The sequence below is a fragment of the Haemaphysalis longicornis genome, unplaced genomic scaffold (genome assembly GCF_048455015.1).
Source record: "Haemaphysalis longicornis isolate Haplotype H1 unplaced genomic scaffold, Haemaphysalis longicornis Haplotype H1 scaffold_13, whole genome shotgun sequence".
Classification (NCBI taxonomy): Eukaryota; Metazoa; Arthropoda; class Arachnida; order Ixodida; family Ixodidae; genus Haemaphysalis; species Haemaphysalis longicornis.
In genome coordinates this window covers 22,347,944-22,367,509 of record NW_027526233.1, presented here as the reverse complement: position 1 = coordinate 22,367,509, position 19,566 = coordinate 22,347,944, and positions in this window count along the sequence as shown.

Genomic DNA, 19,566 nt, shown 5'->3' with positions numbered 1-19,566 from the left:
CGGTAAAAAAAATTGTCTAACCTTCCGCTATGCCTTGTTTGCGGTTGTAGACTGCCGGCATTTCATTCTGTATTTCCTAACGAGCCCCTCATTTCCAAACCCTATTATCGCACGAAAGCTTAGCGAGGGCCTCGGTTCTGGCAGCCTTGATGCCAAGGTAGCATAAGAGGGTTTCCCGCCGGTTGACCGCTCATGACAGGCTGTAGACGTTCGCGTCACGCCCCGGGGGTTGAAAAAGAAGGTCCCCTTCTCCCCGTGTAGTCTGAGTGGCGCTGGCTACCACCCTCAAGCGTCAGATACAGTTGTAGTAAATATAAATACCCCAGACAGTGAAGCGGAACACAGTCGCCCAGATAGCCGAATTGGTAAAGCATTCGAGATCTAATCGAAAGGTGTTGGTTCGGTCCCCACTCTGGGCGCGTGTTTTTCTTTCTTTCTTTATCACGTAATTAATAAAAATTAATAATAATGTAACGTCACTAACGGTAAAAAAAATTGTTTAACCTTCCCCTATGCCTTCTTTGGCGTTGTAGACTGCCGGCATTTCTTTCTGTATTTCCTAACGAGCCCCTCATTTCCAAACCCTATTATCGCGCGAAAGCTTAGCGAGGGCCTCGGTTCTGGCAGCCTTGATGCCAAGGTAGCATAAAAGGAGTTCCCGCCGGTTGACCGCTCATGACAGGCTGTAGACGTTCGCGTCACGCCCCGGGGGTTGAAAAAGAAGGTCCCCTTCTCCCCGTGTAGTCTGAGTGGCGCTGGCTACCACCCTCAAGCGTCAGATACAGTTGTAGTAAATATAAATACCCCAGAAAGTGAAGCGGAACACAGTCGCCCAGATAGCCGAATTGGTAAGGCATTCGAGATCTAATCGAAAGGCGTGGGTTCGGTCCCCACTCTGGGCGCGTGTTTTTTTTTTCTTTCTTTATCACGTAATTAATAAAAATTAATAATAATGTAACGTCACTAACGGTAAAAAAAATTGTCTAACCTTCCCCTATGCCTTCTTTGGCGTTGTAGACTGCCGGCATTTCTTTCTGTATTTCCTAACGAGCCCCTCATTTGCAAACCCTATTATCGCGCGAAAGCTTAGCGAGGGCCTCGGTTCTGGCAGCCTTGATGCCAAGGTAGCATAAGAGGATTTCCCGCCGGTTGACCGCTCATGACAGGCTGTAGACGTTCGCGTCACGCCCCGGGGGTTGAAAAAGAAGGTCCCCTTCTCCCCGTGTAGTCTGAGTGGCGCTGGCTACCACCCTCAAGCGTCAGATACAGTTGTAGTATTTATAAATACCCCAGAAAGTGAAGCGGAACACAGTCACCCAGATAGCCGAATTGGTAAGCCATTCGAGATCTAATCGAAAGGCATGGGTTCGGTCCCCACTCTGGGCGCAAGTTTTTCTTTCTTTCTTAATCACGTAATTAATAAAAATTAATAATAATGTAACGTCACTAACGGTAAAAAAAATTGTCTAACCTTCCCCTATGCCTTCTTTGGCATTGTAGACTGCCGGCATTTCTTTCTGTATTTCCTATCGAGCCCCTCATTTCCAAACCCTATTATCGCACGAAAGCTTAGCGAGGGCCTCGGTTCTGGCAGCCTTGATGCCAAAGTAGCATAAGAGGGTTTCCCGCCGGTTGACCGCTCATGACAGGCTGTAGACGTTCGCGTCACGCCCCGGGGGTTGAAAAAGAAGGTCCCCTTCTCCCCGTGTAGTCTGAGTGGCGCTGGCTACCACCCTCAAGCGTCAGATACAGTTGTAGTAAATATAAATACCCCAGAAAGTGAAGCGGAACACAGTCGCCCAGATAGCCGAATTGGTAAAGCATTCGAGATCTAATCGAAAGGCGAGGGTTCGGTCCCCACTCTGGGTGCGTGTTTTTCTTTTATCACGTAATTAATAAAAATTAATAATAATGTAACGTCACTAACGGTAAAAAAAATTGCCTAACCTTCCCCTATGCCTTCTTTGGCGTTGTAGACTGCCGGCATTTCTTTCTGTATTTCCTAACGAGCCCCTCATTTCCAAACCCTATTATCGCGCGAAAGCTTAGCGAGGGCCTCGGTTCTGGCAGCCTTGATGGCAAGGTAGCATATGAGGGTTTCCCGCCGGTTGACCGCTCATGACAGGCTGTAGATGTTCGCGTCATGCCCCGGGGGTTGAAAAAGAAGGTCCCCTTCTCCCCGTGTAGTCTGAGTGGCGCTGGCTACCACCCTCAAGCGTCAGATACAGTTGTAGCAAATACAAATACCCCAGAAAGTGAAGCGGAACACAGTCACCCAGATAGCCGAATTGGTAAGGCATTCGAGATCTAATCGAAAGGCGTGGGTTCGGTCCCCACTCTGGGCGCGTGTTTTTCTTTCTTTCTTTATCACGTAATTAATAAAAATTAATAATAATGTAACGTCACTAACGGTAAAAAAAATTGTCTAACCTTCCCCTATGCCTTCTTTGGCGTTGTAGACTGCCGGCATTTCTTTCTGTATTTCCTAACGAGCCCCTCATTTCCAAACCCTATTATCGCGCGAAAGCTTAGCGAGGGCCTCGGTTCTGGCAGCCTTGATGCCAAGGTAGCATAAGAGGGTTTCCCTCCGGTTGACCGCTCATGACAGGCTGTAGACGTTCGCGTCACGCCCCGGGGGTTGAAAAAGAAGGTCCCCTTCTCCCCGTGTAGTCTGAGTGGCGCTGGCTACCACCCTCAAGCGTCAGATACAGTTTTAGTAAATATAAATACCCCAGAAAGGGAAGCGGAACACAGTCGCCCAGATAGCTGAATTGGTAAGGCATTCGAGATCTAATCGAAAGGCGTGGATTCGGTCCCTACTCTGGGCGCGTGTTTTTCTTTCTTTCTTTATCACGTAATTAATAAAAATTAATAATAATGTAACGTCACTAACGGTAAAAAAAATTGTTTAACCTTCCCCTATGCCTTTTTTGGTGTTGTAGACTGCCGGCATTTCTTTCTGTATTTCCTAACGAGCCCCTCATTTCCAAACCCTATTATCGCGCGAAAGCTCAGCGAGGGCCTCGGTTCTGGCAGCCTTGATGCCAAGGTAGCATAAGAGGGTTTCCCGCCGGTTGACCGCTCATGACAGGCTGTAGACGTTCGCGTCACGCCCCTGGGGTTGAAAAAGAAGGTCTCCTTCTCCCCGTGTAGTCTGAGTGGCGCTGGCTACCACCCTCAAGCGTCAGATACAGTTGTAGTAAATATAAATACCCCAGAAAGTGAAGCGGAACACAGTCGCCCAGATAGCCGAATTGGTAAAGAATTCGAGATCTAATCGAAAGGCGAGGGTTCGGTCCCCACTCTGGGCGCGTGTTTTTCTTTCTTTTTTTATCACGTAATTAATAAAAATTAATAATAATGTAACGTCACTAACGGTAAAAAAAATTGTCTAACCTTCCCCTATGCCTTCTTTGGCGTTGTAGACTGCCGGCATTTCTTTCTGTATTTCCTAACGAGCCCCTCATTTCCAAACCCTATTATCGCGCGAAAGCTTAGCGAGGGCCTCGGTTCTGGCAGCCTTGATGCCAAGGTAGCATAAGAGGTTTTCCCGCCGGTTGACCGCTCATGACAGGCTGTAGACGTTCGCGTCACGCCCCGGGGGTTGAAAAAGAAGGTCCCCTTCTCACCGTGTAGTCTGAGTGGCGCTGGCTACCACCCTCAAGCGTCAGATACAGTTGTAGTAAATATAAATACCCCAGAAAGTGAAGCGGAACACAGTCGCCCAGATAGCCGAATTGGTAAGGCATTCGAGATCTAATCGAAAGGCGTGGGTTCGGTCCCCACTCTGGGCGCGTGTTTTTCTTTCTTTCTTTATCACGTAATTAATAAAAATTAATAATAATGTAACGTCACTAACGGTAAAAAAAATTGTCTAACCTTCCCCTATGCCTTCTTTGGCGTTGTAGACTGCCGGCATTTCTTTCTGTATTTCCTAACGAGCCCCTCATTTCCAAACCCTATTATCGCGCGAAAGCTTAGCGAGGGCCTCGGTTCTGGCAGCCTTGATGCCAAGGTAGCATAAGAGGGTTTCCCGCCGGTTGACCGCTCATGACAGGCTGTAGACGTTCGCGTCACGCCCCGGGGGTTGAAAAAGAAGGTCCCCTTCTCCCCGTGTAGTCTGAGTGGCGCTGGCTACCACCCTCAAGCGTCAGATACAGTTGTAGTAAATATAAATACCCCAGAAAGTGAAGCGGAACACAGTCGCCCAGATAGCCGAATTGGTAAGGCATTCGAGATCTAATCGAAAGGCGTGGATTCGGTCCCCACTCGGGGCGCGTGTTTTTCTTTCTTTCTTTATCACGTAATTATTAAAAATTAATAATAATGAAACGTCACTAACGGTTTTAAATTGTTTAACCTTCCCCTATGCCTTCTTTGGTGTTGTAGACTGCCGGCATTTCTTTCTGTATTTCCTAACATTTCCAAACCCTATTATCGCGCGAAAGCTTAGCGAGGGCCTCGGTTCTGGCAGCCTTGATGCCAAGGTAGCATAAGAGGATTTCCCGCCGGTTGACCGCTCATGACAGGCTGTAGACGTTCGCGTCACGCCCCGGGGGTTGAAAAAGAAGGTCCCCTTCTCCCCGTGTAGTCTGAGTGGCGCTGGCTACCACCCTCAAGCGTCAGATACAGTTGTAGTATTTATAAATACCCCAGAAAGTGAAGCGGAACACAGTCACCCAGATAGCCGAATTGGTAAGCCATTCGAGATCTAATCGAAAGGCATGGGTTCGGTCCCCACTCTGGGCGCGTGTTTTTCTTTCTTTCTTAATCACGTAATTAATAAAAATTAATAATAATGTAACGTCACTAACGGTAAAAAAAATTGTCTAACCTTCCCCTATGCCTTCTTTGGCATTGTAGACTGCCGGCATTTCTTTCTGTATTTCCTAACGAGCCCCTCATTTCCAAACCCTATTATCGCGCGAAAGCTTAGCGAGGGCCTCGGTTCTGGCAGCCTTGATGCCAAGGTAGCATAAGAGGGTTTCCCGCCGGTTGACCGCTCATGACAGGCTGTAGACGTTCGCGTCACGCCCCGGGGGCTGAAAAAGAAGGTCCCCTTCTCCCCGTGTAGTCTGAGTGGCGCTGTCTACCACCCTCAAGCGTCAGATACAGTTGTAGTAAATATAAATACCCCAGAAAGTGAAGCGGAACACAGTCGCCCAGATAGCCGAATTGGTAAGGCATTCGAGATCTAATCGAAAGGCGTGGATTCGGTCCCCACTCTAGGCGCGTGTTTTTCTTTCTTTCTTTATCACGTAATTAATAAAAATTAATACTAATGTAACGTCACTAACGGTAAAAAAAATTGTCTAACCTTCCGCTATGCCTTTTTTGCGGTTGTAGACTGCCGGCATTTCTTTCTGTATTTCCTAACGAGCCCCTCATTTCCAAACCCTATTATCGCGCGAAAGCTTAGCGAGGGCCTCGGTTCTGGCAGCCTTGATGCCAAGGTAGCATAAGAGGGTTTCCCGCCGGTTGACCGCTCATGACAGGCTGTAGACGTTCGCGTCACGCCCCTGGGGTTGAAAAAGAAGGTCTCCTTCTCCCCGTGTAGTCTGAGTGGCGCTGGCTACCACCCTCAAGCGTCAGATACAGTTGTAGTAAATATAAATACCGCAGAAAGTGAAGCGGAACACAGTCGCCCAGATAGCCGAATTGGTAAAGAATTCGAGATCTAATCGAAAGGCGAGGGTTCGGTCCCCACTCTGGGCGCGTGTTTTTCTTTCTTTTTTTATCACGTAATTAATAAAAATTAATAATAATGTAACGTCACTAACGGTAAAAAAAATTGTCTAACCTTCCCCTATGCCTTCTTTGGCGTTGTAGACTGCCGGCATTTCTTTCTGTATTTCCTAACGAGCCCCTCATTTCCAAACCCTATTATCGCGCGAAAGCTTAGCGAGGGCCTCGGTTCTGGCAGCCTTGATGCCAAGGTAGCATAAGAGGTTTTCCCGCCGGTTGACCGCTCATGACAGGCTGTAGACGTTCGCGTCACACCCCGGGGGTTGAAAAAGAAGGTCCCCTTCTCACCGTGTAGTCTGAGTGGCGCTGGCTACCACCCTCAAGCGTCAGATACAGTTGTAGTAAATATAAATACCCCAGAAAGTGAAGCGGAACACAGTCGCCCAGATAGCCGAATTGGTAAGGCATTCGAGATCTAATCGAAAGGCGTGGGTTCGGTCCCCACTCTGGGCGCGTGTTTTTCTTTCTTTCTTTATCACGTAATTAATAAAAATTAATAATAATGTAACGTCACTAACGGTAAAAAAAATTGTCTAACCTTCCCCTATGCCTTCTTTGGCGTTGTAGACTGCCGGCATTTCTTTCTGTATTTCCTAACGAGCCCCTCATTTCCAAACCCTATTATCGCGCGAAAGCTTAGCGAGGGCCTCGGTTCTGGCAGCCTTGATGCCAAGGTAGCATAAGAGGGTTTCCCGCCGGTTGACCGCTCATGACAGGCTGTAGACGTTCGCGTCACGCCCCGGGGGTTGAAAAAGAAGGTCCCCTTCTCCCCGCGTAGTCTGAGTGGCGCTGGCTACCACCCTCAAGCGTCAGATACAGTTGTAGTAAATATAAATACCCCAGAAAGTGAAGCGGAACACAGTGGCCCAGATAGCCGAATTGGTAAGGCATTCGAGATCTAATCGAAAGGCGTGGATTCGGTCCCCACTCGGGGCGCGTGTTTTTCTTTCTTTCTTTATCACGTAATTATTAAAAATTAATAATAATGAAACGTCACTAACGGCTTTAAATTGTTTAACCTTCCCCTATGCCTTCTTTGGTGTTGTAGACTGCCGGCATTTCTTTCTGTATTTCCTAACATTTCCAAACCCTATTATCGCGCGAAAGCTTAGCGAGGGCCTCGGTTCTGGCAGCCTAGATGCCAAGGTAGCATAAGAGGATTTCCCGCCGGTTGACCGCTCATGACAGGCTGTAGACGTTCGCGTCACGCCCCGGGGGTTGAAAAAGAAGGTCCCCTTCTCCCCGTGTAGTCTGAGTGGCGCTGGCTACCACCCTCAAGCGTCAGATACAGTTGTAGTATTTATAAATACCCCAGAAAGTGAAGCGGAACACAGTCACCCAGATAGCCGAATTGGTAAGCCATTCGAGATCTAATCGAAAGGCATGGGTTCGGTCCCCACTCTGGGCGCAAGTTTTTCTTTCTTTCTTAATCACGTAATTAATAAAAATTAATAATAATGTAACGTCACTAACGGTAAAAAAATTGTCTAACCTTCCCCTATGCCTTCTTTGGCATTGTAGACTGCCGGCATTTCTTTCTGTATTTCCTAACGAGCCCCTCATTTCCAAACCCTATTATCGCACGAAAGCTTAAGCGAGGGCCTCGGTTCTGGCAGCCTTGATGCCAAGGTAGCATAAGAGGGTTTCCCGCCGGTTGACCGCTCATGACAGGCTGTAGACGTTCGCGTCACGCCCCGGGGGTTGAAAAAGAAGGTCCCCTTCTCCCCGTGTAGTCTGAGTGGCGCTGGCTACCACCCTCAAGCGTCAGATACAGTTGTAGTAAATATAAATACCCCAGACAGTGAAGCGGAACACAGTCGCCCAGATAGCCGAATTGGTAAAGCATTCGAGATCTAATCGAAAGGTGTTGGTTCGGTCCCCACTCTGGGCGCGTGTTTTTCTTTCTTTCTTTATCACGTAATTAATAAAAATTAATAATAATGTAACGTCACTAACGGTAAAAAAATTGTCTAACCTTCCCCTATGCCTTCTTTGGCGTTGTAGACTGCCGGCATTTCTTTCTGTATTTCGTAATGAGCCCCTCATTTTCAAACCCTATTATCGCACGAAAGCTTAGCGAGGGCCTCGGTTCTGGCAGCCTTGATGCCAAGGTAGCATAAGAGGGTTTCCCGCCGGTTGACCGCTCATGACAGGCTGTAGACGTTCGCGTCACGCCCCGGGGGTTGAAAAAGAAGGTCCCCTTCTCCCCGTGTAGTCTGAGTGGCGCTGGCTACCACCCTCAAGCGTCAGATACAGTTGTAGTAAATATAAATACCCCAGAAAGTGAAGCGGAACACAGTCGCCCAGATAGCCGAATTGGTAAAGCATTCGAGATCTAATCGAAAGGCGAGGGTTCGGTCCCCACTCTGGGTGCGTGTTTTTCTTTTATCACGTAATTAATAAAAATTAATAATAATGTAACGTCACTAACGGTAAAAAAAATTGCCTAACCTTCCCCTATGCCTTCTTTGGCGTTGTAGACTGCCGGCATTTCTTTCTGCATTTCCTAACGAGCCCCTCATTTCCAAACCCTATGATCGCGCGAAAGCTTAGCGAGGGCCTCGGTTCTGGCAGCCTTGATGCCAAGGTAGCATATGAGGGTTTCCCGCCGGTTGACCGCTCATGACAGGCTGTAGATGTTCGCGTCATGCCCCGGGGGTTGAAAAAGAAGGTCCCCTTCTCCCCGTGTAGTCTGAGTGGCGCTGGCTACCACCCTCAAGCGTCAGATACAGTTGTAGTAAATACAAATACCCCAGAAAGTGAAGCGGAACACAGTCACCCAGATAGCCGAATTGGTAAGGCATTCGAGATCTAATCGAAAGGCGTGGGTTCGGTCCCCACTCTGGGCGCGTGTTTTTCTTTCTTTCTTTATCACGTAATTAATAAAAATTAATAATAATGTAACGTCACTAACGGTAAAAAAAATTGTCTAACCTTCCCCTATGCCTTCTTTGGCGTTGTAGACTGCCGGCATTTCTTTCTGTATTTCCTAACGAGCCCCTCATTTCCAAACCCTATTATCGCGCGAAAGCTTAGCGAGGGCCTCGGTTCTGGCAGCCTTGATGCCAAGGTAGCATAAGAGGGTTTCCCTCCGGTTGACCGCTCATGACAGGCTGTAGACGTTCGCGTCACGCCCAGGGGGTTGAAAAAGAAGGTCCCCTTCTCCCCGTGTAGTCTGAGTGGCGCTGGCTACCACCCTCAAGCGTCAGATACAGTTGTAGTAAATATAAATACCCCAGAAAGGGAAGCGGAACACAGTCGCCCAGATAGCTGAATTGGTAAGGCATTCGAGATCTAATCGAAAGGCGTGGATTCGGTCCCTAGTCTGGGCGCGTGTTTTTCTTTCTTTCTTTATCACGTAATTAATAAAAATTAATAATAATGTAACGTCACTAACGGTAAAAAAAATTGTTTAACCTTCCCCTATGCCTTTTTTGGTGTTGTAGACTGCCGGCATTTCTTTCTGTATTTCCTAACGAGCCCCTCATTTCCAAACCCTATTATCGCGCGAAAGCTTAGCGAGGGCCTCGGTTCTGGCAGCCTTGATGCCAAGGTAGCATAAGAGGGTTTCCCGCCGGTTGACCGCTCATGACAGGCTGTAGACGTTCGCGTCACGCCCCTGGGGTTGAAAAAGAAGGTCTCCTTCTCCCCGTGTAGTCTGAGTGGCGCTGGCTACCACCCTCAAGCGTCAGATACAGTTGTAGTAAATATAAATACCCCAGAATGTGAAGCGGAACACAGTCGCCCAGATAGCCGAATTGGTAAAGAATTCGAGATCTAATCGAAAGGCGAGGGTCCGGTCCCCACTCTGGGCGCGTGTTTTTCTTTCTTTTTTTATCACGTAATTAATAAAAATTAATAATAATGTAACGTCACTAACGGTAAAAAAAATTGTCTAACCTTCCCCTATGCCTTCTTTGGCGTTGTAGACTGCCGGCATTTCTTTCTGTATTTCCTAACGAGCCCCTCATTTCCAAACCCTATTATCGCGCGAAAGCTTAGCGAGGGCCTCGGTTCTGGCAGCCTTGATGCCAAGGTAGCATAAGAGGTTTTCCCGCCGGTTGACCGCTCATGACAGGCTGTAGACGTTCGCGTCACGCCCCGGGGGTTGAAAAAGAAGGTCCCCTTCTCACCGTGTAGTCTGAGTGGCGCTGGCTACCACCCACAAGCGTCAGATACAGTTTTAGTAAATATAAATACCCCAGAAAGTGAAGCGGAACACCGTCGCCCAGATAGCCGAATTGGTAAGGCATTCGAGATCTAATCGAAAGGCGTGGGTTCGGTCCCCACTCTGGGCGCGTTTTTCTTTCTTTCTTTATCACGTAATTAATAAAAATTAATAATAATGTAACGTCACTAACGGTAAAAAAAATTGTCTAACCTTCCCCTATGCCTTCTTTGGCGTTGTAGACTGCCGGCATTTCTTTCTGTATTTCCTAACGAGCCCCTCATTTCCAAACCCTATTATCGCGCGAAAGCTTAGCGAGGGCCTCGGTTCTGGCAGCCTTGATGCCAAGGTAGCATAAGAGGGTTTCCCGCCGGTTGACCGCTCATGACAGGCTGTAGACGTTCGCGTCACGCCCCGGGGGTTGAAAAAGAAGGTCCCCTTCTCCCCGTGTAGTCTGAGTGGCGCTGGCTACCACCCTCAAGCGTCAGATACAGTTTTAGTAAATATAAATACCCCAGAAAGTGAAGCGGAACACAGTCGCCCAGATAGCCGAATTGGTAAGGCATTCGAGATCTAATCGAAAGGCGTGGATTCGGTCCCCACTCGGGGCGCGTGTTTTTCTTTCTTTCTTTATCACGTAATTATTAAAAATTAATAATAATGAAACGTCACTAACGGTTTTAAATTGTTTAACCTTCCCCTATGCCTTCTTTGGTGTTGTAGACTGCCGGCATTTCTTTCTGTATTTCCTAACATTTCCAAACCCTATTATCGCGCGAAAGCTTAGCGAGGGCCTCGGTTCTGGCAGCCTTGATGCCAAGGTAGCATAAGAGGATTTCCCGCCGGTTGACCGCTCATGACAGGCTGTAGACGTTCGCGTCACGCCCCGGGGGTTGAAAAAGAAGGTCCCCTTCTCCCCGTGTAGTCTGAGTGGCGCTGGCTACCACCCTCAAGCGTCAGATACAGTTGTAGTATTTATAAATACCCCAGAAAGTGAAGCGGAACACAGTCACCCAGATAGCCGAATTGGTAAGCCATTCGAGATCTAATCGAAAGGCATGGGTTCGGTCCCAACTCTGGGCGCGTGTTTTTCTTTCTTTCTTAATCACGTAATTAATAAAAATTAATAATAATGTAACGTCACTAACGGTAAAAAAAATTGTCTAACCTTCCCCTATGCCTTCTTTGGCATTGTAGACTGCCGGCATTTCTTTCTGTATTTCCTAACGAGCCCCTCATTTCCAAACCCTATTATCGCGCGAAAGCTTAGCGAGGGCCTCGGTTCTGGCAGCCTTGATGCCAAGGTAGCATAAGAGGGTTTCCCGCCGGTTGACCGCTCATGACAGGCTGTAGACGTTCGCGTCACGCCCCGGGGGCTGAAAAAGAAGGTCCCCTTCTCCCCGTGTAGTCTGAGTGGCGCTGTCTACCACCCTCAAGCGTCAGATACAGTTGTAGTAAATATAAATACCCCAGAAAGTGAAGCGGAACACAGTCGCCCAGATAGCCGAATTGGTAAGGCATTCGAGATCTAATCGAAAGGCGTGGATTCGGTCCCCACTCTAGGCGCGTGTTTTTCTTTCTTTCTTTATCACGTAATTAATAAAAATTAATAATAATGTAACGTCACTAACGGTAAAAAAAATTGTCTCACCTTCCGCTATGCCTTGTTTGCGGTTGTAGACTGCCGGCATTTCTTTCTGTATTTCCTAACGAGCCCCTCATTTCCAAACCCTATTATCGCGCGAAAGCTTAGCGAGGGCCTCGGTTCTGGCAGCCTTGATGCCAAGGTAGCATAAGAGGGTTTCCCGCCGGTTGACCGCTCATGAAAGGCTGTAGACGTTCGCGTCACGCCCCGGGAGTTGAAAAAGAAGGTCCCCTTCTCCCCGTGTAGTCTGAGTGGCGCTGGCTACCACCCTCAAGCGTCAGATACAGTTGTAGTATTTATAAATACCCCAGAAAGTGAAGCGGAACACAGTCACCCAGATAGCCGAATTGGTAAGCCATTCGAGATCTAATCGAAAGGCATGGGTTCGGTCAACACTCTGGGCGCGTGTTTTTCTTTCTTTCTTAATCACGTAATTAATAAAAATTATTTAATAATGTAACGTCACTAACGGTAAAAAAAAATTGTCTAACCTTCCCCTATGCCTTCTTTGGCATTGTAGACTGCCGGCATTTCTTTCTGTATTTCCTAACGAGCCCCTCATTTCCAAACCCTATTATCGCACGAAAGCTTAGCGAGGGCCTCGGTTCTGGCAGCCTTGATGCCAAGGTAGCATAAGAGGGTTTCCCGCCGGTTGACCGCTCATGACAGGCTGTAGACGTTCGCGTCACGCCCCGGGGGTTGAAAAAGAAGGTCCCCTTCTCCCCGTGTAGTCGGAGTGGCGCTGGCTACCACCCTCAAGCGTCAGATACAGTTGTAGTAAATATAAATACCCCAGACAGTGAAGCGGAACACAGTCGCCCAGATAGCCGAATTGGTAAAGCATTCGAGATCTAATCGAAAGGTGTTGGTTCGGTCCCCACTCTGGGCGCGTGTTTTTCTTTCTTTCTTTATCACGTAATTAATAAAAATTAATAATAATGTAACGTCACTAACGGTAAAAAAAATTGTCTAACCTTCCCCTATGCCTTCTTTGGCGTTGTAGACTGCCGGCATTTCTTTCTGTATTTCCTAACGAGCCCCTCATTTCCAAACCCTATTATCGCGCGAAAGCTTAGCGAGGGCCTCGGTTCTGGCAGCCTTGATGCCAAGGTAGCATAAGAGGGTTTCCCGCCGGTTGACCGCTCATGAAAGGCTGTAGACGTTCGCGTCACGCCCCGGGGGTTGAAAAAGAAGGTCCCCTTCTCCCCGTGTAGTCTGAGTGGCGCTGGCTACCACCCTCAAGCGTCAGATACAGTTTTAGTAAATATAAATACCCCAGAAAGTGAAGCGGAACACAGTCGCCCAGATAGCCGAATTGGTAAGGCATTCGAGATCTAATCGAAAGGCGTGGATTCGGTCCCCACTCTAGGCGCGTGTTTTTCTTTCTTTCTTTATCACGTAATTAATAAAAATTAATAATAGTGTAACGTCACTAACGGTAAAAAAAATTGTCTAACCTTCCGCTATGCCTTGTTTGCGGTTGTAGACTGCCGGCATTTCTTTCTGTATTTCCTAACGAGCCCCTCATTTCCAAACCCTATTATCGCGCGAAAGCTTAGCGAGGGCCTCGGTTCTGGCAGCCTTGATGCCAAGGTAGCATAAGAGGATTTCCCGCCGGTTGACCGCTCATGAAAGGCTGTAGACGTTCGCGTCACGCCCCGGGTGTTGAAAAAGAAGGTCCCCTTCTCCCCGTGTAGTCTGAGTGGCGCTGGCTACCACCCTCAAGCGTCAGATACAGTTTTAGTAAATATAAATACCCCAGAAAGTGAAGCGGAACACAGTCGCCCAGATAGCCGAATTGGTAAGGCATTTGAGATCTAATCGAAAGGTGTGGATTCGGTCCCCACTCTGGGAGCGTGTTTTTCTTTCTTTCTTTATCACGTAATTAATAAAAATTAATAATAATGTAACGTCACTAACGGTAAAAAAATTGTTTAACCTTCCCCTATGCCTTCTTGGGTGTTGTAGACTGCCGGCATTTCTTTCTGTATTTCCTAACGAGCCTCTCATTTCCAAACCCTATTATCGCGCGAAAGCTTAGCGAGGGCCTCGGTTCTGGCAGCCTTGATGCCAAGGTAGCATATGAGGTTTCCCGCCGGTTGACCGCTCATGACAGGCTGTAGATGTTCGCGTCACGCCCCGGGGGTTGAAAAAGAAGGTCCCCTTCTCCCCGTGTAGTCTGAGTGGCGCTGGCTACCACCCTCAAGCGTCAGATACAGTTGTAGTAAATATAAATACCCCAGAAAGTGAAGCGGAACACAGTCACCCAGATAGCCGAATTGGTAAGGCATTCGAGATCTAATCGAAAGGCGTGGGTTCGGTTCCCACTCTGGGCGCGTGTTTTTCTTTCTTTCTTTATCACGTAATTATTAAAAATTAATAATAATGTAACGTCACTAACGGTAAAAAAAAATTGTCTAACCTTCCCCTATGCCTTCTTTGGAGTTGTAGACTGCGGGCATTTCTTTCTGTATTTCCTAACGAGCCCCTCATTTCCAAACCCTATTATCGCGCGAAAGCTTAGCGAGGGCCTCGGTTCTGGCAGCCTTGATGCCAAGGTAGCATAAGAGGGTTTCCCGCCGGTTCACCGCTCATGGCAGGCTGTAGACGTTCGCGTCACGCCCCGGGGGTTGAAAAAGAAGGTCCCCTTCTCCCCGTGTAGTCTGAGTGGCGCTGGCTACCACCCTCAAGCGTCAGATACAGTTGTAGTAAATATAAATACCCCAGAAAGTGAAGCGCAACACAGTCGCCCAGATAGCCGAATTGGTAAGGCATTCGAGATCTAATCGAAAGGCGTGGGTTCGGTCCCCACTCTGGGCGCGTGTTTTTCTTTCTTTCTTCATCACGTAATTAATAAAAATTAATAATAATGTAACGTCACTAACGGTAAAAAAATTGTCTAACCTTCCCCTATGCCTTCTTTGGCGTTGTACACTGCCGGCATTTCTTTCTGTATTTCCTAACGAGCCCCTCATTTCCAAACCCTATTATCGCAAGAAAGCTTAGCGAGGGCCTCGGTTCTGGCAGCCTTGATGCCAAGGTAGCATAAGAGGGTTTCCCTCCGGTTGACCGCTCATGACAGGGTGTAGACGTTCGCGTCACGCCCCGGGGGTTGAAAAAGAAGGTCCCCTTCTTCCCGTGTAGTCTTAGTGGCGCTGGCTACCACCCTCAAGCGTCAGATACAGTTTTAGTAAATATAAATACCCCAGAAAGTGAAGCGGAACACAGTCGCCCAGATAGCCGAATTGGTAAGGCATTCGAGATCTAATCGAAAGGCGTGGATTCGGTCCCTACTCTGGGCGCGTGTTTTTTTTCTTTCTTTATCACGTAATTAATAAAAATTAATAATAATGTAACGTCACTAACGGTAAAAAAAATTGTTTAACCTTCCCCTATGCCTTTTTTGGTGTTGTAGACTGCCGGCATTTCTTTCTGTATTTCCTAACGAGCCCCTCATTTCCAAACCCTATTATCGCGCGAAAGCTTAGCGAGGGCCTCGGTTCTGGCAGCCTTGATGCCAAGGTAGCATAAGAGGGTTTCCCGCCGGTTGACCGCTCATGACAGGCTGTAGACGTTCGCGTCACGCCCCGGGGGTTGAAAAAGAAGGTCCCCTTCTCCCCGTGTAGTCTGAGTGGCGCTGGCTACCACCCTCAAGCGTCAGATACAGTTTTAGTAAATATAAATACCCCAGAAAGTGAAGCAGAACACAGTCGCCCAGATAGCCGAATTGGTAAGGCATTCGAGATCTAATCGAAACGCGTGGGTTCGGTCCCCACTCTGGGCGCGTGTTTTTCTTTCTTTCTTTATCACGTAATTAAAAAAATTAATAATAATGTAACGTAACTAACGGTAAAAAAAATTGTCTAACCTTCCCCTATGCCTTCTTTGGCGTTGTAGACTGCCGGCATTTCTTTCTGTATTTCCTAACGAGCCCCTCATTTCCAAACCCTATTATCGCGCGAAAGCTTAGCGAGGGCCTCGGTTCTGGCAGCCTTGATGCCAAGGTAGCATAAGAGGGTTTCCCGCCGGTTGACCGCTCATGACAGGCTGTAGACGTTCGCGTCACGCCCCGGGGGTTGAAAAAGAAGGTCCCCTTCTCCCCGTGTAGTCTGAGTGGCGCTGGCTACCACCCTCAAGCGTCAGATACAGTTGTAGTATCTATAAATACCCCAGAAAGTGAAGCGGAACACAGTCGCCCAGATAGCCGAATTGGTAAGGCATTCGAGATCTAATCGAAAGGCGTGGATTCGGTCCCCACTCTGGGCGCGTGTTTTTCTTCCTTTCTTTATCACGTAATTATTAAAAATAATAATAATTAAACGTCACTAACGGTAAAAAAATTGTTTAACCTTCCCCTATGCCTTCTTTGGTGTTGTAGACTGCCGGCATTTCTTTCTGTATTTCCTCACAAGCCCCTCATTTCCAAACCCTATTATCGCGCGAAAGCTTAGCGAGGGCCTCGGTTCTGGCAGCCTTGATGCCAAGGTAGCATAAGAGGATTTCCCGCCGGTTGACCGCTCATGACAGGCTGTAGACGTTCGCGTCACGCCCCGGGGGTTGAAAAAGAAGGTCCCCTTCTCCCCGTGTAGTCTGAGTGGCGCTGTCTACCACCCTCAAGCGTCAGATACAGTTGTAGTAAATATAAATACCCCAGAAAGTGAAGCGGAACACAGTCGCCCAGATAGCCGAATTGGTAAGGCATTCGAGATCTAATCGAAAGGCGTGGATTCGGTCCCCACTCTAGGCGCGTGTTTTTCTTTCTTTCTTTATCACGTAATTAATAAAAATTAATAATAATGTAACGTCACTAACGGTAAAAAAATTGTCTAACCTTCCCCTATGCCTTCTTTGGCGTTGTACACTGCCGGCATTTCTTTCTGTATTTCCTAACGAGCCCCTCATTTCCAAACCCTATTATCGCGCGAAAGCTTAGCGAGGGCCTCGGTTCTGGCAGCCTTGATGCCAAGGTAGCATAAGAGGGTTTCCCGCCGGTTGACCGCTCATGACAGGCTGTAGACGTTCGCGTCACGCCCCGGGGGTTGAAAAAGAAGGTCCCCTTCTCCCCGTGTAGTCTGAGTGGCGCTGGCTACCACCCTCAAGCGTCAGATACAGTTTTAGTAAATATAAATACCCCAGAAAGTGAAGCAGAACACAGTCGCCCAGATAGCCGAATTGGTAAGGCATTCGAGATCTAATCGAAACGCGTGGGTTCGGTCCCCACTCTGGGCGCGTGTTTTTCTTTCTTTCTTTATCACGTAATTAAAAAAATTAATAATAATGTAACGTAACTAACGGTAAAAAAAATTGTCTAACCTTCCCCTATGCCTTCTTTGGCGTTGTAGACTGCCGGCATTTCTTTCTGTATTTCCTAACAAGCCCCTCATTTCCAAACCCTATTATCGCGCGAAAGCTTAGCGAGGGCCTCGGTTCTGGCAGCCTTGATGCCAAGGTAGCATAAGAGGATTTCCCGCCGGTTGACCGCTCATGACAGGCTGTAGACGTTCGCGTCACGCCCCGGGGGTTGAAAAAGAAGGTCCCCTTCTCCCCGTGTAGTCTGAGTGGCGCTGGCTACCACCCTCAAGCGTCAGATACAGTTGTAGTAAATATAAATACCCCAGAAAGTGAAGCGGAACACAGTCACCCAGATAGCCGAATTGGTAAGCCATTCGAGATCTAATCGAAAGGCATGGGTTCGGTCCCCACTCTGGGCGCGTGTTTTTCTTTCTTTCTTAATCACGTAATTAATAAAAATTAATAATAATGTAACGTCACTAACGGTAAAAAAAATTGTCTAACCTTCCCCTATGCCTTCTTTGGCGTTGTACACTGCCGGCATTTCTTTCTGTATTTCCTAACGAGCCCCTCATTTCCAAACCCTATTATCGCGCGAAAGCTTAGCGAGGGCCTCGGTTCTGGCAGCCTTGATGCCAAGGTAGCATAAGAGGGTTTCCCGCCAGTTGACCGCTCATGACAGGCTGTAGACGTTCGCGTCACGCCCCGGGGGTTGAAAAAGAAGATCCCCTTCTCCCCGTGTAGTCTGAGTGGCGCTGTCTACCACCCTCAAGCGTCAGATACAGTTGTAGTAAATATAAATACCCCAGAAAGTGAAGCGGAACACAGTCGCCCAGATAGCCGAATTGGTAAGGCATTCGAGATCTAATCGAAAGGCGTGGATTCGGTCCCCACTCTAGGCGCGTGTTTTTCTTTCTTTCTTTATCACGTAATTAATAAAAATTAATAATAATGTAACGTCACTAACGGTAAAAAAATTGTCTAACCTTCCCCTATGCCTTCTTTGGCGTTGTACACTGCCGGCATTTCTTTCTGTATTTCCTAACGAGCCCCTCATTTCCAAACCCTATTATCGCGCGAAAGCTTAGCGAGGGCCTCGGTTCTGGCAGCCTTGATGCCAAGGTAGCATAAGAGGGTTTCCCGCCGGTTGACCGCTCATGACAGGCTGTAGACGTTCGCGTCACGCCCCGGGGGTTGAAAAAGAAGGTCCCCTTCTCCCCGTGTAGTCTGAGTGGCGCTGGCTACCACCCTCAAGCGTCAGATACAGTTTTAGTAAATATAAATACCCCAGAAAGTGAAGCAGAACACAGTCGCCCAGATAGCCGAATTGGTAAGGCATTCGAGATCTAATCGAAACGCGTGGGTTCGGTCCCCACTCTGGGCGCGTGTTTTTCTTTCTTTCTTTATCACGTAATTAAAAAAATTAATAATAATGTAACGTAACTAACGGTAAAAAAAAATTGTCTAACCTTCCCCTATGCCTTCTTTGGCGTTGTAGACTGCCGGCATTTCTTTCTGTATTTCCTAACGAGCCCCTCATTTGCAAACCCTATTATCCCGCGAAAGCTTAGCGAGGGCCTCGGTTCTGGCAGCCTTGATGCCAAGGTAGCATAAGAGGGTTTCCCGCCGGTTGACCGCTCATGACAGGCTGTAGACGTTCGCGTCACGCCCCGGGGGTTGAAAAAGAAGGTCCCCTTCTCCCCGTGTAGTCTGAGTGGCGCTGGCTACCACCCTCAAGCGTCAGATACAGTTTTAGTATATATAAATACCCCAGAAAGTGAAGCGGAACACAGCCGCCCAGATAGCCGAATTGGTAAGGCATTCGAGATCTAATCGAAAGGCGTGGATTCGGTCCCCACTCTGGGCGCGTGTTTTTCTTCCTTTCTTTATCACGTAATTATTAAAAATTAATAATAATGAAACGTCACTAATAGTAAAAAAAATTGTTTAACCTTCCCCTATGCCTTCTTTGGTGTTGTAGACTGCCGGCATTTCTTTCTGTATTTCCTAACAAGCCCCTCATTTCCAAACCCTATTATCGCGCGAAAGCTTAGCGAGGGCCTCGGTTCTGGCAGCCTTGATGCCAAGGTAGCATAAGAGGATTTCCCGCCGGTTGACCGCTCATGACAGGCTGTAGACGTTCGCGTCACGCCCCGGGGGTTGAAAAAGAAGGTCCCCTTCTCCCCGTGTAGTCTGAGTGGCGCTGGCTACCACCCTCAAGCGTCAGATACAGTTGTAGTAAATATAAATACCCCAGAAAGTGAAGCGGAACACAGTCACCCACATAGCCGAATTGGTAAGCCATTCGAGATCTAATCGAAAGGCATGGGTTCGGTCCCCACTCTGGGCGCGTGTTTTTCTTTCTTTCTTAATCACGTAATTAATAAAAATTAATAATAATGTAACGTCACTAACGGTAAAAAAAATTGTCTAACCTTCCCCTATGCCTTCTTTGGCGTTGTACACTGCCGGCATTTCTTTCTGTATTTCCTAACGAGCCCCTCATTTCCAAACCCTATTATCGCGCGAAAGCTTAGCGAGGGCCTCGGTTCTGGCAGCCTTGATGCCAAGGTAGCATAAGAGGGTTTCCCGCCAGTTGACCGCTCATGACAGGCTGTAGACGTTCGCGTCACGCCCCGGGGGTTGAAAAAGAAGATCCCCTTCTCCCCGTGTAGTCTGAGTGGCGCTGTCTACCACCCTCAAGCGTCAGATACAG